Source organism: Gambusia affinis, linkage group LG16, assembly GCF_019740435.1.
Source record: "Gambusia affinis linkage group LG16, SWU_Gaff_1.0, whole genome shotgun sequence".
Taxonomy (NCBI): Eukaryota; Metazoa; Chordata; class Actinopteri; order Cyprinodontiformes; family Poeciliidae; genus Gambusia; species Gambusia affinis.
Window position 1 is genome coordinate 23707890 of NC_057883.1, and position 25878 is coordinate 23733767.

At 42.1% G+C, this 25878-nt stretch overlaps 1 protein-coding gene across 2 annotated transcripts in view; it reads right to left on the reverse strand.

The window, feature by feature from the left end:
- Nucleotides 1-23762, reverse strand: part of LOC122846449 (leucine-rich repeat and fibronectin type-III domain-containing protein 5-like) — a 73448-nt gene extending 49686 nt beyond the window's left edge. The window contains exon 1 of one of the 2 annotated variants that reach the window (XM_044143434.1): nucleotides 22870-23762. The gene's annotated coding sequence lies outside the window, so the exon portion shown is untranslated. The remainder of the gene's footprint in view (nucleotides 1-22869) is intronic. The other variant, XM_044143433.1, reaches the window with a different exon arrangement.
- Nucleotides 23763-25878: the final 2116 nt, after the last annotated feature.

The window sequence follows — 25878 nt, forward strand, 5'->3', positions numbered from 1 at the left end:
TGCTTTTCATTATGCTGCTTTTTCCTCCTGCGGCTCGCCGCTGCAGACTTGAATCAGAGTGATGGACACTGAGGCCCTCATTCCACTGAGGATGCTTTAGGAGGTCCTGCAGGTTTTTAGTGATCCTTGAACCAAATGACATGGAGTTTGATTTCTCAGCTGATCAACGCTGGTTAGAGAGATCACCAGTTCAGCTCCTGCTTTAAAAACAAATGACCTCACAAATCTGCAAGTGGGTGGAATAAAGGGAAAAACTCAACCTGCCATCCTGTCAACCTGCTGATACTCAGCAGGGAAAGATGTGTAAAAGTAAATCAACCTACTGAAGCAGCTTATATGCATGTGGAATATTTTAGAAAACTCCATCATTTATTTAGAGCACATTTTGTTAGTGTGGAGAAAAATCCCCTGTAAAGGAATGATTATCAAGTTTCCATTTGATTTTTTTATTGAATTTGTCCTGAAGCAAAGAAAAGCCTTTAAATAACCCAGAAGAAGAAAAACACACACAAAAATAAATATCACTGATGTATCGCTATGGTTTAAAGGTTTATATTTTTATTTACTGCAGAGAAAATAAGACACAACAAAACGATGACTCTTAACCCACAAAGTGATCAATAAGAGTCAAATTATCTTTAAAGTTTCTTTAACTTAAAACTCAAACTGCACCATCCAAATGCGTCCCATTCAGGTTCTGAAGCTCAGTTTTGCTGAACTTGGGTTAAAACTCGACTCTGGAGGAAAAGGAGCGTCTGGAGATGTGAATGTTTAAATATTCACACATTTCTTTAACTTTCCTACAAAAACTCTGCAGTGCAACATTTCTGCATATTTCCAACGACGGCTGCACAATATTAGAAAAAAAATCATGCAAAGCTGGTAATATGAATTAATATTACAATGACAACATGAGTTGAAATATCTTTGTTCTCTTTCTCCTCACTGTTTCAGTCACTCTGTGACCTTTAACCTCTCAGGTGATGCCATTAATGAGACTCTGTCCAACTGGCTAAATGTTAGATTAGCATAAAAAATAAAAGTTCATAACACTTGGAATATATTAGCCAACAATTACATTGTTATTAATATAATGAATTATATTATTAACATAATTATGATATAGTTGTAATCATATTATAATCATATTACTATTAATATTTATTAATATTGCACACACTAATAATAAGACACATGCTGCATTAACTCACTGTGCATCATCAGCTCTGTTTTCTCCAACATCACTCTCCATATGTAGTTAAAAAAAAATCTAACTGTCTAAACTAAATTTGTAGGATTGCAGCTACATATTTAATTTATTTGGTGAACATAGATCATGTTTATTAAATGTCAATGAATGTAAAAAAATTTAAAAAAAGCAAAATTAAAGATTATAAAGCATATTGTTAATGTTGCTTATTGACGCAGAGCAGTTAGAAAATGAATACAGGACAAAAAGTTACAACATGTAAAAAATGTTTGTGCTCCAGAACTGATTTCTAGTTGGTTTTCTGTAAATAAATAATTCCAACACTATCAAGGAGAAACTTTTCTAAGTTTATACGAATTATATCAAAAATTGTGCAAAAGGTTTAATAGGGAAACATTATAGAATCTGAGATCAATGTGTTAAACTTCAACAAAGACATGAGGATCAAAACCAAATGTTTTGATGTTGTTTGAAAGTCACCATTTGGTTGAAGTTCCCGTTCCAGTGAGCGTCTCACAGGCCACTGAATGTTTATCGTCACTAAAAGCTTCTGGAAATTAAACTCCCATCTTTCTATTGATGTCTGAGTTAATGCGGCTCCGTGTGTTTGGGTGAGCAGGACCACTGATTTGTGTTGAATTTGCATAGCCACACTAATTTTCTGTCTCATTTTAAAACATCTCAATTACGCCTCCAAACACCTGCGTCGCCCCCACCCCCTCTGCATGTTATGATGTTATGATGTTATGCAGGATCCATTATCCTGCTGGTGGCTCCAGGAGCACAGAGGCAGGGCTTAGAGCCAACATGTCGCAGCTATCTGTGCCACGTCTGTGTGCGAAGCTCAGTGGGAAAAACATTCAGACCGAAGAACAGGAATCATGTTAATGTAGATCTCTCCAAAGTCACAATGTAATAAAATCAGAACCGGAAACGTAACTTTCTGTCCTGGAGGAAAGCAGAGCTCCTTCACAAGCAGCCGACCTTCTGCAGAGGCGACACAAACACACCCTGACGTCACGACAGAGGAGAGGAGGCGACTCGCAGGCAAAGTCACTTCACAGCAATGTTCCCATTAGCAAACAGGCATCCGCACTGGAAACATTAAGGAAATTGGCTGCAAGGCTGTTCACAGCTGGCCCAGTGTGATCTGAAATGAGTTCTACAAACAGCATTAAGACAGTCAGGCCAATGTGTGTGTGTTCAGGAATAAGTCTCCTGAGTCCTCCCCATGTCTCAGTGGAAAACGTCAAGACGGCCCAAACCGGGTTCTACAGGAAGTCAGACAGAGCTGAGAACAGCCAGATGAATGATGGAAGGAGATACAGAGACTTTGTTTTTGCTTTTTCAGCCTCAATAAAAATAATTCCTTTCAAACTATATGATGAGTTTGCAGAGTTGGTCACATTGTGGAGAATTATCCGTCTCCATGCTGAGTTCTTGATGAGTCGAGTCAGTGAGTGGAATTCATGAATTTGATTTATTAATACCAGAATACAGCTGCTCCATTTCTCATGCTACCTTTAGGAGCTAACAGACAAATTGGCATCAAACTAAAGTTTTCCATTGTCTTTGTCAGCTTCTATCGAAGCTTCGCTCTAAGGAGGGAGTTTCCTAACGTCATTCCCTTTAGCTTCAGCTTACAACCAGCTGAAAGAGATAGAAGGAAAACACAAAATGTATTTATTCTCAACAACATCTAAGTAAACAGCTGGCTATGCTAACACTAAGGAACGAACCGTCAGCGTTGGTTTGACTGGAAATCCCTGATATGTTCAAAAAATATATATTTTTTGGCATAAAATCTCAACTTGCATCAAGAAAATATGTGACAAGAAAAATAGAAAATATAGTTAAAAAAACATGCAGGACCTCTGATCTACATTTGATCCCAATCAGAAGTTTAACATGATTTTCTTTACTTCAGGTTTTCTGTATTAGTTTTATTTATCTGCTGTTTTTATTTTATCATTTGTTTTTGATTCAGTTCATTTTTATTTGTCATTCCTGCTTCCATTCAGTTTCATTTGGTCCTGGTTTCCCGGGTCCGGTACCTGGTCCGGTACCTGGTCCGGTACCTGGTCTGTACTGGGTCCGGTACCTGGTCCGGTACCTGGTCCGGTACCTGGTCCGGTACCTGATCTGTACCTGATCTGTACCTGGTCTGTACCGGGTCCGGTACCTTGTCGGTCCGGTACCTGATCTGTACCTGATCTGTACCTGGTCTGTACCGGGTCCGGTAAAGTTAAAGCGATGAAGCAAAATAATGAGAAAAGAAAAGAAATCCAGTTTATCTGTGATTAAAACCAAACAGGAAACTACAGGAAGTGAGGTATTTAGGTTGTCAGTCACCATTTAAGGACTAATAAAGATATTTTATGTTTTCATATTAATCCAGTTATGAAAACACTTTGTGGTTCTGTTGAGCAGCTAAGGATGATCTGGTTCTGTTTCCTGGACCGTTGAGGTGATTCTGCAGATGAAGCTACTTCTGGTAAATGACAGACGTTTTTATCTCCTCCTCCTCTTCCTCCTTCCATCTCGTCTCTATTTGTCTTTTCCTCTGATGAACCGTTTCACTTCCCTGACCTCAGCTGTGAAACCATCCTCTTAAATCCTTCAGTCTTTTCTCTGTTTCTCTCTCACTTCCTCCCTTCCTTCACCCTGCCGGATGACTTTGAGTTTGTCGTTACATCTCACACCTCTTCCTCTCCTCCTTCCTGGCCTAACAAGCACCTTGCTCCCTTCCGTTCACACCTCCTCTTCTCTCGTTTCCCCCGTTGTTCCCTCTGCCTTTGTTCATCCTCTCCCTCTTTCAATTAGCTGCTCTGCCCAGCGTCTGGCAGGCTGACCGGCGGTGTGGGCGGTCTGCGGCCGGACCAGGCGTCCTACCTGCTTCATTCTGAAAGGAGCAGCTGCTAATGGGGACCAGGAAGATTCAGGGGACAAATGAGAAACAGAGTCTGAGTCAGTCAGAGCAGCAGGTGGGGGAGGGGGGTCACCCTGTCAGTCAGAAACATCACAGGTTCAGACATATTGGCTGTTTAAGCATTAAGAGCTGAGCTGCAGCAGCAGAGGATCAAACCAGAACCAATCAGGAAAGAACTGAGACAATAACAGATTCAAAATGAGTCGGGAGCTTTGGGTACAATCAGTCTTCTTAATATTTCAATAGTTTTATCAACTCTGCAACGATAAGAAATAATGAATTTGGACTAAACCTGTTTAAGTGAGAAACTGACAGATTATTGGAGGGAAACCTTCAATAATTCTTCATTCAGGGTTTAGACTCCAGCATTTATTAAAATAAACTATTCTGGTTTTTCTGATCACAAATGAAAAATGAAAATGAGAAGAAAAGTTCATTTTGTGTTTTTTTTCTCACCTCAGTTGTTCAGATTCAGGTTTTGTCCACATTTTGAATTTAGTTTTTTATTCCATTTGGATCTCAGCTGATTCCAGAAACAGTTAAAAACACACCCAGCTGTTTTCTGGCAGAAATTGAATGTTTTTTTGGTGTCTAGAAAATTATCCATTTCAAAAGCCTCCTGATTGTTGAGTCACAGTCTGCAGGCACTGCCCCGTTACCTAGCAACCCCGAGCCAAACCCGTCACCAATCCCATAGGAATCTTCAGCTGAAAGTGAATTCATAACATCTGATTCTTTCCGTCTGACTTTAAATCATTTGTAACTGGCTGCACAGTGTCCCTCCTACAGAGACGTGGGGCCGGGCCCCTCAGAGCCCCCCATGCAGAGCCCCTGGCTGACAGACGAAGTGCATTTGGAAACCTGATAGAAACTCCTTCCAGCGCCTCCTAAAGCCTCCAGCTCGGTCTCACGTTTCTCTCTGATTCTGCTGGACTATTGAATAAATGATGAAACCAGATATGACTCTGCATTCACTCCAGTATTTTGTTTCTCTTCCTCTTACAGCTGATGTTGATGCCTTTCAGCTCTCATTCTGAATAAATGATGAGATTTCAGCGCTTCTCGTGCAACCGCCGCTTTTATCTCATTTGTTTCATCTTCTTTTCATCTGATAATTGCTACAAGATCTTTGCAGGAATACATGAGCACTAGTCAACCCACTTGGTTGAATAAATAGTAAGAAATATCAAACTGTTCATACGTTAAATTCCTCTTGATCAGGGAACAGAAGTCATGGACGAAGGCTTTGATTTTTGAAATGCAACATGAAGAGATCTTGAAACGAATAAATATTTACACATTGGCTCCGCCTCCAGACTTTCACAACTAAAGCTGGAAAATTCATGCATCTGATAAACTCCCATATTTCATGTAACTTATAAAGTTATAGCTTCAGTAAATTAAATGTTTGTTTGCAATATGTTAATTATGACATAATTCTCAGGAAAAAAAACAAACATTTTAATACCTGGCAGGATTAAAAGAATTATTCATTAACTTCCTTCTTTGCCAAAAATCATTCCCATAAGTTGCCTTACATCTGGAAAAATGAATACATTTAAAATCTTACATGGTTCACTTTTACTGTTAACACTTCATTGACCCGTCAGGCCGGTTTAACCCGGCAGTGGGACCAGAACACCGTTTTCAGGTTTCAGATTAATCTCTAATCGATTGGCTCTCATGTTCATTCAGCAAATCACCGAAACTCCCAGCAGCCCCAGCAGAGACGCCCGGACTTCCTCCTGGACAGAAACACGGAACCGTCACAGCTCACTGCTGGGGGACTCGGCTAGGGTCAGCCAGGGTCAGCTGGGGTCAGCCAGGGTCAGCCAGGGTCAGCTGGGGTCAGCCAGGGTCAGCCAGGGTCAGCCAGGGGTCAGCCAGGGTCAGCCAGGGTCAGCCAGGGTCAGCCAGGGGTCAGCCAGGGTCAGCCGGGGTCAGCCAGGGTCAGCCAGGGTCAGCCGGGGTCAGCCAGGGTCAGACAGGGGTCAGCCAGGGTCAGCCGGGGTCAGCCAGGGTCAGCCAGGGTCAGCCAGGGTCAGCCAGGGGTCAGCCAGGGTCAGCCAGCGTCAGCCAGGGTCAGCCAGCGTCAGCCAGGGTCAGCCGGGGTCAGTCAGGGTCAGCCGGGGTCAAACAAAGTTAAAGGAGGTTAAAGGTCAACTCCGGGCGTGCTGTGGTGGCGTAGCGGATAGCGCGACCCACGTTTGGAGGCTTTGAGTCCTCGACGTGGTCGTTGCGGGTTCGATTTCCAGAGCCAGCGATATTTGCCGCATGTCTTCCTCCTCTCCTGTCAGCCTACTTTCATATAAGAGACACTAGAGCCACAAAAAGCCCCTGGAGGGGTAAAAAAACTCCAGAAGCAACTAGTTGTCTAAACACGCCTGGCTTCAGGAAACAGGTGTGTTGAGATCAGATGATTGGAGATGGAACCATTCCACTCCAGAAACAAAGGGGGCGCTGTTTCCTATAATAGTTGTGCTGTTTGATGTTTTTGTTCTTTTCAGACCTTTGTTAGCCTGTCCAGGTGACCCGGCCTCTGAAGCGGAACCAGCACCTCCTGACCCCAGGAGGGACGTTTTTTTAAAACATAATAAATGTATAAATTAACATATTAGCTGTGGCATGTCATGTTTTTTTACTCCTGAAATTTTAATTGATTTCCGTTGTTAAAACTAAACTACTAAACTACGGTAGGTTACTTTAGTTCCTCGTTTTAACAATCTGAAGATTTCACATCATAATTAGGACTATTAATTCACTTCACAGTCTTAAATCTGACACTCAGATTATGAGTTAAAATTACCCTTTGAAATGTGTAATAATTGTTACTACTCAATAGTGTTAAATATTTGACACCTTTGGTGTTTTTTCATTGCATCACATAAATTAACTTTCTCTTCTAAATTGTGTTATACTCTTTCCCTGTTACTTTTTGAACCTATATTATGTTATTTTATGATACATTAAAATGTATTTCTAACACAAAGTTGTGTTATTTCCTTTCACTGACATATTACCATTCACTCCTTTGTTGTATAATACATTAAAAGCATGTTTTTGTTTACCAGCTGAACATCACAAATCTGGAGATTCTTGACATCACCTGCAGGACTACAGAACATTAACGTCCAGCCGGCCAAACCGCAACGCTGCTCAGACGAAAGTCCAGTTCTTATCGCAACTCAAGAATCAACCAGAGGGCGTTTTTTTAATCAAAGAAGAAGAATTTCTCGGTGAAGAGCTTTCCAACCTCGTCCTCCACCCTGCTTCTTTAAGGTCTTTGTTATAGCGCCCCCTTTAATAAAACCATGCAGGTTCCATTAAAGGCATTGGTCTGACGGCTGACTCCACCCCTTCCTGTTTCCCAACATGAAACTGTGAAGAACTGACAGTAAGTGTTCTGGCTGGGTCTGAATCAGGTCCAGAAGTCGTTCTGCAGCATATTGAGTTTCAGGCGTGTTGAAGATGTAGGATCAGCTCTGAAAAGATGGCGGCGTCTCATAAACGTGATGCAATGGCTGGGTGCAGCTGCGTCTCTGCTGCTCTGCTCTGGCCTTTCTTTTGTATTGCAGTTGACATAAATCATAAAACTACCTGAGCAATGCCGCGGTTCTGGGAGCTGGCTCACAGGAAGTGGCTGTTCTGGTGGACAACATGGCAGCTAGTTAGCATGTGGCTGCTCCGTCCTCCATGTTTCCTCCTGTCTGTTTCAGTAAACATGCAGGTTCTCCACCACCCAGATCCGTCTCACTACAAAAGAACTGCCAACTGCAAAACAGATTACAGCAACTGTGTGTGACTGATAAAACGGCGGCACCAAGTAGTTACAAGTTTCCTTTTACTGCATGGAGCATCCGGATTGTCTGCTCTCCTGCAGCTAATGCTGCGGCGCTGCATTAGTAGCTGGGTTGAACCGGGCCACGTTTGGACCTGATAAGGCGAATCTTGGAGGAAAGCTGCTGGGATCCTGCAGCTCAGCAGGGTTTGGGATTTTCTCTGGATAAAAGGTTTCAGTTCGGCTCCAGAGACAGAAACATGCTGATTTTTAAAGGTGCATGGTTTATTACTGATAACTAAAACTCTGAACTCTGACACTAAGAATCTTAACTTTTTATTTTCACCTATCAAATGATTTTCTTTTTTTTTAGTGGCGAGAACAGTGAGCTGTGAAACCTCTGGAGGACGTTCTCTCAGACTATCAGAGCTAATGCAGCACAAAGCCCACAGCCTTGTCTGTCCGTCTGTCTCACTCTCTTTCCTCACCTCCAGCTCCATTTCTCCCTCAGTCTCTCTTTCATTCCCTCTTTGTGTTCTTATCTGATGAAGTGAATAATTCATGTCTATTCTTCAAGGAGACTCTCAGTTCTACCTCCTGGTGTTTTCTTTAAAGCGCTGCGGGTCCAGGTGTGTGAGCAGCGTTCGTGTGCTCAGAACAGGTCAAGTTTCAGACTCCACAGCTTTCATTCATCCACACAAAATAAAATAAAATAAACCGTCTACAGTCTCAGAATAATCCTGAAATAAGACAACAGCTCTTTGTTCGTTTTGCTCTGACATCTTTAACTTCCACATCAGTTTTACTGGGACCAGTAAAGCCAGTGTGACAGAAGAAAATACCTCCACATGCTCCAAATATTTCTGATAAACTAGTGAGCTAACAAACTACGGATCAGGATGTATGAGATTATGGGTTCAAAGTATTAGAAAAACTGGAAACAAAATCTAATTAAACGCTTTTATCAAAAACAGAAAAATCTTCTGCTCTTTAATGAACTGAACTTGTTTTTCTCATCCTGCAGCCTACAGACACACCTGGTTACTTTTCACCTGGTTACTGGATTTGTTCTCTACTCTTTGGCCACCAGCACAAGCTCAAGTAACTCCAGATAAATTGTCTGGTTTTTTTTCTGGAGTGAAATGATGAAACAGTTTTGAAACTGTAACTTTTCAGTACCTGAGTAGACATCATCGCCGCCTCCTGCTTACAACAGATTGTGATGAACTGCATGTGAAAATCACTGAACTCCTGATCTTGGATGTTTGTGACTAGATTGTGTCCTAACTTGTGTTCTCACTGTGAATCTTAAGCTAAAAAGTTGAGTTTGAGTGAAAAAGAGGAAAGCAGCTCCCTCAAAGCCCCCCAGAGTTTCCCACTCATCAAAGAGAAACAGATAAGTTGGAAACTCTTCTTCTGGTTTTGGCTGTCAGCTGCACAGAGGTACAAAGATTATCCATAAATCCTACATGCTCCTGGATGTGTGGGCGGGCCGCAGCGACTGTTCTCTTTCTGTTCTCTGCTCAGCGATGTGGGCGCATTCTGGAAGCATAAAGCATGAAAAAGTGGTGCAGCGTGTGTTCTGTACAATGATCCGGTCTATCAAAAACTCAAGAGATTCTCACCACGAAGCATGAAATAAGGATCGTCTATGAGCTGCTAAATGTCTACATACTGTATACGTTTTAATGTGATTTGTTCCAACATCAGAACCCAAACCTGAATCCAGACTGGCTCAAAAAGCTTCACATGTATGAATGAGTTTCAGAGGAATCTTGTCTGGTTGGAGATTCAAGAGTCTCTTCACTTCACGGTTCTGGTGCTAAAAGCTGACAAAAATGATAACACACAGATTCATCTTCAACTTTTTCCATAAGTGATGAAAATCCAACAACATTCAGACATTAATTCACATTTCTTTGTGCCTTATTGGTGTCCGTTTGGCTTTGTGCCGTGCGAACTCTCAAGCCGCCATGTTGGATCCAGTTTGCAGAAGCATACTTAGTGTTAATAGTTTTCTCTTGTAAAAATAAAACAGTGGAGCCACCAGATAGTTCTTCAAAATATGTTCTGCATCTAGGAGACAACGTTGGAAATCACAACACATTCGTCTTTTAGAAGAAATTCATTTAAAATTCTTCACAGGGAATCAACAGTCTCTACATGCAGAATATCTATGGCTGCTCAGATTACATGAAATATTACATTTATAAGGAACTTAAGAGATTTGTCGCCTAAATGCATCCAATCAGCTGATGTAAGGATGATTCTGTTAACAAATAGTGAAACAGAAGCAAAGCAAGAAAGACTTCAACCTCTAAAACAGCAAATAAAATAGTTTCTGACCATTTTTACAGAATCTGTTACAAAGTGGAACAACAACAACACAACCAGCATCATCAGCCAATGTACTGGCCAACATGTGTCTTTTATGTATTTGAATTTTTTCCAAAATTTCTGCTTTATGGATCCAGACCTCAACTTTTTAACTACTAATCCAGCAAACGCTTCTGTATGCAAACACACCTCAGTACAACAATACCTGAATTTACTGATCTATATATCTGTTTTTTTCTCCCAAGAGAAAATAAAATCATATTTAAAGATAAGAAAACAATAATGGGTTTGATCAAAGTAATAATCTGAACCTCAATTTTCAATTTTTAACTTGTCTCTGTGTTTTACTTAGCATCTTGGAGCTGTCGTCTGTGTCAGGTGTGAGTCCATCTGACTGATAAAATGCTGTTGCCATTGAACATTTGGATGCCTACAGTAGAAAAGGAAATCCCTTATATTGTGTCCAAACAGAATTGTGCTGTGTTGATGTTACATAAACAGATCCTGGTATAATTATGATTTCACTTTCTGCCAAAATAAGATTCACAAGCAGCAGAGAGAAAGGCCAAAATCCCCCAAAAATATTATGACCAAAGAAACATTTATCCCCAAATCATGTATGGTAAAGATTAATTAGAGCTTATGATGATAATAAACCATATGAGTTGTGAGATGTTGGTCTGTTTCCTCCTTATGGTCCGGTCGACCCGGTTCTACAGGAACCAGAACATCTGCTCCACCTCCAGCTGCTGTGGTTCTGAGTCAAACCAACCTGTTCCCCTCCTGGCCTGTGGGGGCGCTGCACCAACAACCACTGAAGGAAACGACACAAAAACCTCTGAAGACGCTGAGAGCAACTTCCTTCTTCACCAGATGGAAACAAGATGGAGGTGTCAGATTTTAGCGGTTGGAGGATTTTTTTATTTGTTTTAGGCTAAAAACCACCAGTGGTAGGCTAGCATGTTTGTTTTGGTTCTATTTACCCAGAATGCCCTGTGCTGTAGTACACTTCCTGCTTTTGGCTCTACCTGGAAAACCTTTAGTTGTGTGTCAATGTGAGGCCACAGGAGCCATGCAGTAAAACTTACTGACTGCTAACCAGATGTTTTGAGGATTTATGAATTTTAGCTTTGTTTGTTTGATAATTTAACAAATGTTTTGACTGTTTTTATGCTTCGCTGCATCTTGTGACTAATTACCGCCACAGTTCCTCGCTCACTTCAAAAGAGTCGTTTCAGCATCATTAAATGTTTCTGTCCCAAGACGAGGAGAGTTTGTTTCTGTTTCCATCTGCCTCTCTGTCTCGCAGGCACACTTTGGCAAATATAGTCACTGTGTGACTTAAGCAAATGTAATCATCTGCACACATATGGTGCATCACTAGGAATACTAAGAGGCCCACTGCGATCACATCCTGGTCCAGCGTGAAGGAGTGGCTGAGCTCTGCAGATCAGAATTTCAGCCTCTCTACTCCAGCTTCAGCCTCCAGTAGAAATGAATATTCATCCCAACTCAGCCTCTGGTCATGAATATTTATAGTGGTTAACACCAGATATGCAAATGAGCCAGTCAACCCAGATGGCTTCAGATCTCAACATAATGATCACACAGACCTGCACAAAGACGCTGAGGAAGAACGAACACACACACCGTCAGACTGCGGAGCTTTTCCTCCGTCAGGAAAGCAGCAGAAATCAAACCAGAACAAAGTTTATCTGTTTCAGCAGCATGTTGGCATCTCACAGCAAACACATCTCTCTGATTCTAACAGTCAGACCTTCAGTAGGAAAATTCATCCAGGAGAGCCGAGAATCTGTCCCTGATTATTAGGAATTATAGTGAGGCAGAAAACGCAGATTAATGGAGATTACAGCCAGAATAACAGGAACATTAAAGGCACAGAGCCTGAACACAGGAGGAAAACCTCAACGCTAGATCATCTTTCATGCTACAATGCAAAAACAGTCCTTCACAATAAAATATAAGAAAGATAAAATGATAAAAAGCAAAGATTCATATTAGTGTATATTATAATAATTAAACAGTCCAAATCTTTCAAAACGAGACATATGAATAAGAATATTCAATTACTTTCATTTAAAATTACAGACTGAGATACTATTCATTTCTGTCCAGTTTAAAATAATTAATATTAATTTAAACTCTGCATTCTTCCACCGTTATGAGACATTCATGTTGTAATAACTGAAGACATGAAACTTTAATAAACATCCAGTGGGTCAAAAAAAATGATTTGAATGAATTTATATTAACAAGAACACAGGAGTTTGGTCACATTACGTCCGAAACGTTCCTGACATGAAAACGATGAGATTCTCCGTGTGTGTATCATATCTATCAGCTTTTAATAGTGAACATTTCTCTGTTCACTTCACCAAAAGTTACAATGAAAACGTCCACAGCTTGTTTCCCTCAGCGGTTTCAGACAGAATGACCTTAAAGAGACAGAGGAGGCAGACCTACGTCCAGACATCATGCTTCATGTTCTGGTCAGGAAGAAGACATTTCCAGGTTGTATCAGCAGCTGGAGGTGATGCAGAAAGCTGCAGACCCTCAGCTGAATGTTAAAAGAGAAAACTGTGAAAATGTGATTTCTTACAACCTTCCAACCAAAACCAGCCAAAAGCAAACGCCGAGTCCAGGCTAAATGAGGATGATCCCTTTAATAACATATTTAAGGTTTAAATGTTTCAAATGTCCACAACCAGAGGATTTTTCTGGTCCACAACTGGAGCGTCCAGAGAGACAAAGCCTCCCTAACCAGCTTATCATGCAGAGTGAGTGAGCATGGTGCAGGTGATCCACATGACACATCCAATGCCTCTGCACACATGCAGGAAGAGATTAAGGCCAACCAGCTTGTTGTCCGTAAGCTCGACATCACCTGAGATCAGCTACACACACACACACACACACACACGCACACGCACGCACGCACGCCAGTGTGTGTATCATCATGGAGTCTGAATCCTTCACTTTACAGGTAAATCCTTCACTTTACAGATGTGCTTTGCCTTTACAAGCAGAGCACATCTGCTTTGAATCAAAGAAGATCTGGAAACTGGAGGTTAAATCCTTAAAAACTAATGATGTGACTCATCATGTTTTGCTCTGACCGTTTTATTGTCAGAATGAGGTCGACAAAAATCAAGTGGTCTCTGGCTGTGACTCAGAGGCAGAGAGACACCTGAACGCAGCATGACCCCGAGGTCACACAGGATGACTCCAGGTCACACAGGATGACCCCAGGTCACACAGGATGACCCCAGGTCACACATGATGACCCCGAGGTCACACATGATGACTCCAGGTCACACATGATGACCCCGAGGTCACACATGATGACTCCAGGTCACACATGATGACCCCAGGTCACACATGATGACTCCAGGTCACACATGATGACCCCAGGTCACACAGGATGACTCCAGGTCACACAGGATGACTCCAGGTCACACAGGATGACCTCAAGTCACACAGGATGATTCCAGGTCACACAGGATGACCTCAGGTCACACAGGATGACTCCAGGTCACACAGGATGACCTCAGGTCACACAGGATGACTCCAGGTCACACAGGATGACCCCTGCATCACACCAGGGTCCACATACTGTACCAGATCCAAACCCGGTTATTCCTACATGGGTCTATCACTGAGGCACAGCATCCAAAATGCGGCGCAGGGGCCATTTGTGGCCCTGAGCTGATTGGGTCGTCACCGGGTCGCCGCCGTCGAGTCGCCGTCGGGCCGCTGTCGGGCTGTCGTTGCCGTTGAACCAACAGTTGCAGTAAGACATTGCTGCTAAGCTACAACATGAACCAACAAAGGTCCTCCGAATGTTTTTTGCTTCAGTTCGATGTGTCGCTGCTGATCTTTTATCAGACTGAACAATGCTGTGTTGAGTCTGTCTGTATGTCCATATGTGTGTCCAGCTGTGACAAACACATGGTCCTGGATGTGCTGAGTCATGGTGAGGGGCTGGTAAACGGCTGAGTCATATCTTTGTTTTCGGTCCTGCAGGGCCGCTGCAGCAACGCTGCAGCAATGTGGCAACCCGCTAACCGTCCGACTTCCTGCTACATGTGGAGATCCAGCAGGGAAACTCATCCCTTGTTAACAGCCTCTGCTGATGAGGCCAGATTTTGTAGATTAAGTCATGATGAGTAACATTATCAGAGTTAAAAGTGTTGTTGTTACGGTAACAAGCTGCTGTACAAATCTTGATTAATTTTGATTTTCTTGATGTCGGTCAAACTGAAGTTTTCCTATTGATGTCAGAATAATTCACCTCTTAAAGTTGTTGAAGCACAAAAACCACAAAATACACATCAGGCAAATTGTTCAACACATCTATAAAGACAGATCTATATTCTCTGTGTGTAATTTTCTACCATTGTTTCCTTTAAGGACCAAAACATGAAGAGACAGAAGACTGAAAAAAATCTCTGTTCATTGTTTGTTTCACATTTGCTGCCAATTGTATTTGATTGTCACTGCATTGTAATCACACTTTGTGCAGCTCAGTGGGAGGCAGAAACATGGAGCCATCCTGACTGACAAAATGACAGCTCATTATCAGCAACAAGCACATCCCCAGGGTTTAACACACCACTGCTACATTAGCTCATCCAGCCAGCTACAGCAGGACTGGCTGGGAAATATTCTGGGTAACATTTATGAAAAACAAACTTTCAAAGCATCAATAAAACCGCCACAGTAACTGGAGTGATAAGTGAAAAAGATCAAGTGTTTTGCATTGCATCCATATCAGCCCCTCTGCCATATGCAGGAAGACATTTGCTGCAGGCTGGCAGCTTGCAGAGTTCAGGTTAATGTCAAATGGAAAGGCTTGAAAAATAAAATAAAATTAGCAAATAAATACAGGAATATTCAGCCAATAGCTGCAATTAACTGGCTGCTATTTATGGTGTTTGCTATAAAACTGGCGAAGAGGCAGCAGATATTTGAAAGTCATTACTGTTTACAGAGCAGATGGAGGAAGTTTAGCCAAAAGCAAATCAAACAATCAAAGTGTTAAAGGATTTAAATGTTTAAAACATTCATAGTATCTTTTCTACAGCCAGAGAGAAAATTGAAGAACAAAAAGCATCATGAAGGAAGTCAGCAACAGGTGGGGGAGGGGCATGAGGAGAAGTTTAAACACTAACAGAACTCAGATCAGCTCATTGTTAAAAGAAAGACATAAAATCCAATTTACAGGTTATAAAAAGTTCTGCTGCTCTGTTCAGATGAGACCAGAACTTTACTGAACTGGTCAGGAAAATAATAAAGACACAAAAGATTATTTAACATAAATACATAAATGTATAAAAATCTAATAAAACCCATCAGAACTCCGTCAACCTCTGAAACTAAACTCAGGATTTTCTTTTCCAGTTTTCATCTCAAGCTCTGTGATCATTTATAACTTTAACTGATAAACAAACATGCAGTTCAGCTGTGAAACACGGTGGTGTCAGCATCATACTGTGGGGATGTTTCTGAAAATGGGTGGAGCTAAATCAGGACGATCCCCGAGGAAAACCAGTTAGAGGCAGCAGGAGACTGGGGTCAGAGGTCAGCTCCCAGCAGAGAACCGGTCTGATATTATATGGTTTTAGATTGAAGAAGATCCATGGAGCAGAACGGCCTAGTCAAAGTCTTCTACTCAGACAAAACTATTTTGGGTTGATATGTTCCATAAAAATATCTTCAGGTTTTGTGTTTGTAATTTGGCAAAATGTAAAGCAGTTTTCAAGGTGTTTTGTTTTTTCTGACAATCAGAAAACATGTGGGTCACAACTGAGACTAAAGGAATCAGGAATAAAAAGCTTCAAACCTCTAAAACTTCTGTTAAACTTCAAAAAGCCAAATGAAATGTTTGTGATCGGTGTGAAGGAATTAAGCAGAAAGTGTGTGAACGTTCCCAGCATGTAGGTGTTCTGCTGCATGCTGCTAATCTGAGTGTGACCAGATGGGATGCGCTAACCAGCTAGGCTAAATGCAGCTATTGTTGGCATGGACCTAGTTTGATCTGCGGCTCCCTGATCCCAGGCTGCATAATTAAATGCAACATTTAATCCACTCAGAGTCGCTGCCCCAAAGCACAAAAAAACCAACACTGTGCTCCTTCTTCCTGCTCCTGCAACCCAACGCTGCACTGCTGACATCACAGCTTAATTATCTCCTTCACTCAGTCACCTGTTATGAATGAAGATCTGCATTAAAAAAGAAGTTTCAGACTGAAGGAACCAGGATTGCTTTTACTTCTGATATCTGAATTATCGGTGAGTTCCAGCTGCGATCGCCGCGGCGGTCTGAGCGTCTGCAGCGTCCAGCCAGCCTCATGCCAGGCTGCATGTTTCTGCCTTCAGCGTCAGAAAGCAGCCGATGGTCAGGAAACGTCCTCAGCTGCAGCCTCAAACTGAACGGCCGGCTGACAGGTCCTGCTTTACGTCCAGATCATCTGGCAGAAACCAAAGCATCCAAAGGGAATCAGGAGACATTTTATTGGCTGCATATTTCAGCACATCAGTATTCAGAGTGTAGTGTCACCCTGACCACACTTTATAAACCCAAACTAAAGCCCAGATTAAGCTCTGAGGTTTCAGAGGTTCCTCCAAATACACATGGAAATAGAAAACACGTAAAAGTTTAAAGTCCTTTTTTTTGTGACAGCTGCTCCATCCCAGGAGGAAAAAGGCTTGTTCGCCATGGTAACGGCTTCAGTTATTGAAGTGACCTCAGCAAAGACGCTGCTGATTCTAAACCTCAACATGAGGAAGAGGATGGCTGCTGCTGCAGTCATCTTCAGAAAAAGTTTTCTCTCTGTTTAAGTTCTCTGAATCATTAACTTTTAAGATTCCTCCTTCACTCTAATTTACTCTTTATATGTTATGTTTGTTAAAAGTACCTTTGAATTTGAATCATATCTACTGTAGCCTGAAAAGTAAATGATAGTTATTAATGTAAATCTCTCTTAGGGAAGAATTGATCAGAGCATAAAAGGAACCAGTCAGAGTGGACGGGTTCGTGGATTCGATGTCGCCCTGCTGGTCCTAGTCAAATCTTCTATTAACCGATTGTCATCAGTGAGACCAGCTCTAATGTTGGTCTAGTCAAAGCTCGGCCGGCTGAGAAGAGTTGAAGGAGAATGTCTCGTTTATTCAAAAACCAAAAGCTGCATTATTTTTGGTGGAGCTGGTGGTTCTGCTGCCCTGCAGCAAACAGGTTGTGGGTTTGAATCCAGGTACAAAGATTTCAGACAAAAACTTCAGGGTCTCTTTAATCCAACAACAAATATTTGTGTTGTTTGTTCATCCCCTTGCTAGTTTCTTCTAAAGGTTTATCAGAAATGTTTCAGCTTTAGGTGAGTGTTTTCAGAACAATCTGCTGATGTGTTGTAGATAAAAACCATCTGAGTGTCTGGTTCTGATCTCTGGACTGGACTGAAGAAATGTGGCTCATTTCTGGAACGTTTCGGTGGATCGTTTCAGGACTCTAAGCTGACACGCCTACCAGGCATCCCGCAGCATGACGTGTCAGCTGGGAACAACGTCCAAACGCCGGCCAGCAGGAAACATGGAAACATGGAAACATGGAAACATGATGTCAGGATGCTTCACGTTGCTGCTCGGCCTCTCAGGCAGCTGGAGTTACACAAACTCAGCAGATCTGTCAGTTTCTCTCTGCAGGAGGAAGACAGCCGCCAGGGGAGTCCTGAACTACATTCATACAGAATGTTACATTCAGTCTCATAAGGCAGTATTGATCTCAACAGAACAATGAAGACATATTCTGATATCTTCTTAAATACAACAAAACATTTGACCTTAGTCTAAGTAGCATTTAGAACTAGGACCTGTCTGACAACATGAAGTAGGCAAAAAAAAAGTTCAAAAAGCAACACAGCGAGTTTCCATATGAAGAGATTCAAGAACTTCAGCCTGGAAGCTGTAGAGAGAACGTTCATCCACAAAAACACGGAGGAGTGGAGAAACACTCCAACAGAACATCAACAACCATCAAACCGTCCTGCAGGTGACAACCTGCAAGTCAAGTCCAGTCAGACCCGGTACCAGAACCAGAGCGGAGCGTCACGAACCAGGATTAGAAACAGGAACCGATGGAAGTTGTTGTCGGCACGAAGCCAAATGTCTGCCTGCATTGTGTCACATTCACACATATCTTATCTGCAGAGCACAGCTCATTATCACCCAACATGTCTTACATCTGTCATGTCACACACTCCTCCCTGCACAGCGCCGTGCACGCCGACACACCCACACATACACACACACACACACGCACACACACACACCCACAAACACACACCGTAAGAGCATCCTCCCCCAAGCAGGGTTGTGAGTAAAGAAGGGAGGAAACCTTTCAGCTCCAATTAACCTGCGTGGCGTTTCTGAGACGATTCTGCAGCAACAGGAAGGAAATCTGTTGGCTTTAATTACAGATTCAGTCATGATCCCAACTAGTTCAGTCAGCCAGCGACTAATCCTGCCTTAGCCACAGTAAGCTACTTATTTAGAGTAACTTGATGGCACCAACACAATGTGGGTACACTAGTTTAGGGTGTTGGCATGGCAACAGCCAACAGCCAGAATAATAACAACATTCATCTATCACTGAATCTCATTTATTTTTAAGATTTGAAAGTGTAGCTGTGTGTTTCCGGTAATATGCCTTTAAAACTTTAATTGGATTAATTAATAAGTCATAAAAAGGAAAACATCATAATCTGTGGATCTTGACTCGGATTTTTTTATTTAAAACAATAACTGAAGAAAATTTAGCAATAATCTCCCTAAATTTCTAGTATTGTAATATTCCATTTTAGCATTTCATATGCCAGATCACTTTCCATAATGTTCTTTCAATTTATTAAAATACTTGTTTTATGTTTATCTTTTAAAAGCAGAGCAGCTCAGGTGATTTCACTGCAGGGAGGTTTTCTAAGAACGTTCCTGGATGATCAGATTACTGGACCAGAGGAGACAGTAAGACCTTCTGCATGACTTTAGAGCATTTATTTTTAAAAACTTCTTTAGTTTGCATTTCTAAGAAACAAATCAAACAGGTTCTGCTTCGATGTTAATTGTAATTACATTGTAATTACAATTCTTCTTGTAATTACAATTACATTGTAATTAGAATGTAATATAATTACAATGTAATGTAATTACAATGTAATTACATTACATTGTAATTACATTGTAGTAGTATTTCAGAGTGTCAGTGCTGTCAAATTGTTACATTTTAAGTTAGAAGTTATAAAGTTTTATCTTGTGTATCAGGAGAAGTGACTCAAACTGACATCGCAGAAAAACATTTTACCATATTTCCAACATAACTAACAAGCAGGAGGAAACAATAAAAATAACTTTTGTGGTTAACTCCAGTACATGTCAAGTTTTTACCCAAAATCTGATTTTTCAGAGGGAGGAGAGTTAAAACTGTCTTGACATTTTTATTCCTGTTGAAATTCTTAAAAATGTGATAAATCTGTTCATTTCTATTTGTGTTGTGTTGAAAAGAAAAGCTGTGTGGATTTTAGCAGCTCTGCTGTCATGGTGGCGTCCTGAGGAAACGCTGCTGCTCTCCACAATGACCCACACCCTCACACTCATGCATATGATTTCAGTCAGGCTTCCTGCAGCCAGAGGAAAATCCCCCATCATCTGCCGGCTCCTCTGCTCTCTCTGTCTGAATAAATAGAATTAGAAGTCCAGCATCTCCCCTGCAGGACGCTGTGGTCCGCTGACAAACCTGCAGAAGTAACTTTAACGTGTTTTATTGGGAGTTCATGTCATAGTGTCTGTTTGGTGCCTGGTAGTTTCGGTCCTTTGATGGACTCCTACGTTAATCATTGCTCCCTACACATCCAGTCACATCCACTGTGTGTTGCATCATGTGACCTGAGCCCCTCCTACTCAGCATGTTGCCTTCCAGCCTGTTTCACTCCTGAAAGTCCAGTAGACCCAATTCTACAGGAACCAGAACATCTGCTCCACCTCCAGCTGCTGTGGTTCTCTTTCTCTCTGCTGAGACAAACCAACCTGTTCCCCTCCTGGCCTGTGGGGGCGCTGCACCAAGAACCACTGAAGACACTGAGAGCAACTTCCTTCTTCACCAGATGGAAACAAGATGGAGGCGTCAGATTTTAGTGGTTGGAGGATTTCTCTTTTGACTACAAACCATTTATCCTGCTAAGCTAGGCTAGTGTGTTTGTTTTGGTTGTGAGTTTATGAGTTACTTTGTCTGGCTCTATCTGAAATCTTCCAAAAATACACTGATGTTCACTGTTAAAAAGAAACCAAAAGCTCAGGCCAGATTTTGAAATGTGAGAGAAAAGAAATTAAAATTTTGTTTGATTTCTGTTTGATTGTCCAACATCAAACCAACAGGAGGAGCTCCAACGTTTTCACCACAATCTGAACAGCCGAATTCCCATCCAGAAACCCCATTTGAGCCGCATCCATGTGTAGAACTAAATTTGATCTGATAGTTTCCAAAGTGTCTGTAGTCTGAACGGTCGCATGAGACATGCGTCATAATTCAGCAGCAGAAGAACCCGGACGGTGAATCTGGATGTAAACAATGAAAGTGATAATAATGAAGTGATGAAATCAGTCTGAGTCAGTGAACACATCACATCCTGACCCCACCACACCTGGTCCGACTCCACATCCAAACAGAACCGGGTCGGAACCTGCAGTCAGTTCTGCTGTTAGCTGTTAGCTTTTGATCTGCTGACCGTGTGGTCACTCTGACCAACTTTAAATTCCATTCAGAGACGCCGGCGGCCATCTTTACAGCTGTAAAGCGAGCGCTGCGGCTACATTCTTCTTCTGCGGGTCACTTTGGAACCGTAAACTGTTCATACAGAAGATTGACTGCAGTCGCATTTAATTCATAGCATGAATTAAAGAAAACTAAAATCCTATTTCAGTGAAGAAATCTGAACTGAGCATGAAGACCTGCTGTTAGCTGCTAGAGGCTGTTAGCTCTAATATCCTGAGATCTGAAGCTGGAACTGACTGACATTCATTCATGACCTAATGACACAGCAACGCCGCCTGGCAGCCTTAAATATGAGATGATGAACACAACTAAAATCACCAGCTTCTCATTTAGCTCCTTTTCTAGAGCACAGGATGTATTTGCATAATGCCACCATATTCACAGGCCATTAGCACCAGCATGAGGGACTCGTGTGCACAAATTTATTGCCTTGATCAATCAGTGCAAACTACCGTTACGCTGAAAACGGTGAAATTCCAACACAGCAGCGATGGAGCCTCAGGACAGACAGGAAAAGACTTTCCAGATGTCTGCAGAGGTTCCAGTTAAAGACTTTTCAGAGGTTGGATAAAATGATTCTGTTTTTATTGATGATCTGCACATTAAAATGAAACAATGAAAGAAATCCTCTGTGGGATCATTTCCTTACCATGGCCAGTGGCCACAGTTCAAGTTTCCACAGTAAACCCTGTTAAAGCACATCTACAATACAAACTCTTCCATTAGCAGAGCAGTTCTATTACAGATGGTTCTGGGTCTATGGCTTTGAGGCCTTCTAAGGAAAAAAAGAACAGAATAAAATATCTGAGCTTCTTAAAAAAAGAACAATTTCTGTCTCTGAGCAGGAGGGAAAATGTGTAGAAATAGACAAACATGAACTGATCCATCTTCAGACAAACACAACCAGTGGCAGGCAGGGAGGACCTCCAGCAGCGCCTAGTGATTTCTGCAGAACACAACCTGCATGTGCAGCTCATGACTTCTGCAGCTTTCCACCTCATGAGCCCTGAACGCATCATCATTCCGTTTCTGCTCCAACAGGGCGTCTTACAGCAACCAAGTTTCTCCTGAGCAAATTCTGAGGCTCAAGAAAAATATGAGGATGAAAAACCAAAGACAGGAACCATTTAGTGCTTCTTTGGTTTCACTGCCTTTTATCATCTAGTGATGCACAAGAATATCTGCGTGCGAGTCCAGCTGAATGTGCACCAACCCGTCTAATACGCACACACACACACACACACACACACACAACTCATTTACAAGAGCTACATGACGTCGACAACATCAGCACAGACGACTGTGCTGGTTTGAACCTTTGCGCAGCCAGAACGGTTCGCGTTTTTCCGCACAGCGGCTGTCCCGCCACGCAGCCGCAGCCTGCAGGTGCAAACAGAGGCGCAGCTGAGGGGGGAGGAGGGGGGTGTAGTTTTTGCGGGTGTGCACTTTGACAAACCGCAGCGCAGCGGCTTGGAACCTGACCAGTCCTGACCTTGCTAAGATATATATATATATATATATATATATATATATATATATATATATATATATATATATATATATATATAGATGCTGAAACACGCGCCCCGAGTCTGAATCCAAACCCAAAGGAGAATCAATGAAATTTGGAGAGGATAGATAGATAGATAGATAGATAGATAGATAGATAGATAGATAGATAGATAGATAGATAGATAGATAGATAGATAGATAGATAGATAGATAGATAGATAGATAGATAGATAGATAGATAGATAGATAGATAGATAGATCTACCTCTCTCCTCTCTCCTGCTGTGTTTCCTCCTGTCTCAGCGCACAGTTATTCCTCCTAATCCCATCCTGCGGTGACTCTAGCTGTAACTCCACTGAGGCTCCAGAGAAATAAAATCCCGCGTCGCGCCGAGGTAAAAATCCTTCAGGTAGAGTAAATTCCGCTCGGGTTCACAGTTCCTCCAGAGGGCGCGTCCAGCGCCTACATCCTTCTCCGCTTCTGCCTCCTCTCTCTTTCTCGCTCTTCCCGTCCTTTTCTCTCCCGGCTTCATCCCTCCATCCCCGCAGCGAGAGAAATACCATCCGGCACCAGAAGTGGAGTGATTCTCCGAACCTCAACCCACCGCTCGTCCCTCTTCTCTCTCTTTTTCAATTTCTTCTTTTCCTCGAACGTTTTTCTTCACTTCTTTCTTCACTTCAGCCTCGTCCAGGTGAAAGTGGAGGATTTCCACCAGAAGACATGATTCCAGGTTAATGGTAATAAATCACATTATTCCACTGGACCGGACAGAATTGGCTGCTTATTAATAAGTCACGGAAATCCATGAGTGATTTTCTTGTTTTTAATTCTTTTTGGAGTCAGGTGAATCTGTTCAGAGACGCGGATCTGGATCTTCTCTCCTCCTCCGAGGCTGATCCTGTCAGCACCTCTGGTACTCTGCGCCTTTCCTCCACTTCCAACAGAACAGAAGAGAAAACCAGAAAAAACCCAGATAACGTCCCAGTGAAGCTGTCCTCCTGTCCTCCTATCCTCCTGTCCTCCTGTCCTCCTGTAGCGCAGCGGTCCGGTCCGGTCCGGTCCGGTCCCGGTCCTCGGTCCTCGGTCCTTGCAGGGCGCTTCTCGCTTCTCCCGCACGGTAATCCTCACCGCACGGCGGGCTTGGCCGGTGTGAAGCTGCAGCCAACTACAGCGACCTACTTCCTGCTGCAGATTTCAAACTAAAAGCCCTCAAATATTTCACTCATTTCAGTTTTCATCTTAAATAGTTCAATATGAAACTCAGTCAATAAAACAAAATCAAAAGATTTTTATAAATATGAATGAACTTTATATTTGTATCAATATATTAAAGTTTTGATCTAATTACATTTTGTCAGCTTTAAAAGCAAACAGGGAGTTTTTACTGAAATCACCGAGTTTATTTATTACATATTCATAAATAATGTTAACTCTCCCTCATCAGCTGCTTGGTCCTGCTGCTCTCCACTTCAGGCCTTCATATTAAAACCAACTTCCTGCTCTGGTCGGTCCAGTCCACCCGGTTCTGACCCGGCTCTGCTGAGTGGTCTTTAGCTCCGCCCCCTTTATCCACACTTTGACTAAACCTCCACTTTGGTGAAGCTATTACCCACAATTCATTGCTGCATGTGACGTTTTGAGTTAATGGTCACTGAGCAAAAAGAAATTGCATTGACATCCTTTTTGTCACTCTGCTGTGAATGAGTGAATGTTCTCAGTTTGTTCTGTATTCAGCCAGTCATAACGAAACTCATTTGAACAGCCAGATCTCATGCAGTGACTTTGGAAAGCTAAGTCGGTTCATGCGCTTTCTTTCCTAAAATTGATCAGTTATTATAGATTTATTGTTATTTTTACAAAGGCCATAACAGTGACCGGTCCGCCATCTTGAATGTCGTCCTCATGATGTAACCAGTACTGCCCCAGTTCTCTTATTTCTGCACACTTGTACCCTGAAGTTCACTGAGTTCACATGGCTGGTGACAGAAGCAGCACCATGAAAACCATCCAGATCCCGCACCACACAGCAGATCTGACGATTTCCTGTGAACGCGGCACAAAAGCTTTTATTTTGAAAGACACCTGTCTCATTTCCTGTCTGCCTTCGGATTAGTTGCAGATATTGACACCACCTAGAAGTTCTTGCAGAAAATGAGTTTCTTCTGCCGTTGTGCTCCGTGGCATGAGGAACTCAGTTTTTATCTGTTGGACTCGTTTCTCCAGATGTCAGAGGAGATATTCTGTCATTCTGCACATCGGGCATCCAGTGGATGGATGTTACCTCCAGGCCTCCGTGGAGCTGAACGGTGGAGGGAGTTCAGCCATGTGGAGCACAGATGGAGGTTCTGTTCGGAGGTTCTGATCCCAAATAAAACCGTTTGGGATCCAAAGGATTCAAAGAGGTTTGAATGTTGAGATGATCTGAACTTTGAAGAGGTAAATGTTCTACAGTTGATGCTTTGAAGCAACATTAACGTTCTTGTGCTGGAAATAAAAACCATTTTAATGACCAACAAGAATTTGCCTAAAATGATCTTCATCCATGACTCTACAGCTGGTGAACTCCAACAAGTTCAGTTATAAATCGATGAATTATTGGCATGATAAGGGAAACACATCATCACCCAGCTGTATAAATCCAGACAGGATCTGCTGTGATCTGAAACATCCAACATGTTGAAGAATCTGATGACGGATGTTTCTCTTCATCTGACCTGAGCATTGACTGATTATCAGAAAACAGAAGAAATCAATAAGGGTGTGAACTCTTCTTCACAGCACCGGATGATATTTTTTTTGTTTTAAATCTCATGTCTCAGTTTGTCTCAAGTTAAAACTAATTACACTCCTCAGATGGTTTAAAGGTTGTGTGTAATATAGAAAATGTTTTGTTTGGATTTTTGTGATTTACCTGGAAGCAGTTTTACTAAAAAACTGCTTCCTGTTCATCACTGCAGCATCACAGGGAATAAAAGAATATTTTTGATTTTTTGCAGACATATTTCCACTGCACCAGTTTTTTTCTAACTGGTGCAGTGGGTCTGCAGGTTTTCAGATTTCTCTTCAGACTTTAACATGAGCCTTAAATACGGTGGGAGAGGAGAGGAAGTGAGAAACGGCTGCATGGCTGAAGCTGCTGTTGATTCCTGAGCAGGTCAGTCATGATGTGGTGAATCAGCCATCAGTCAACCTTCAGAAACCTCTAATCAGAAACGTCTGAGGCGACATGTTGTTTTACTGGAGCTCTTCAAAGCAGAAGGTGGAGGAACTTCA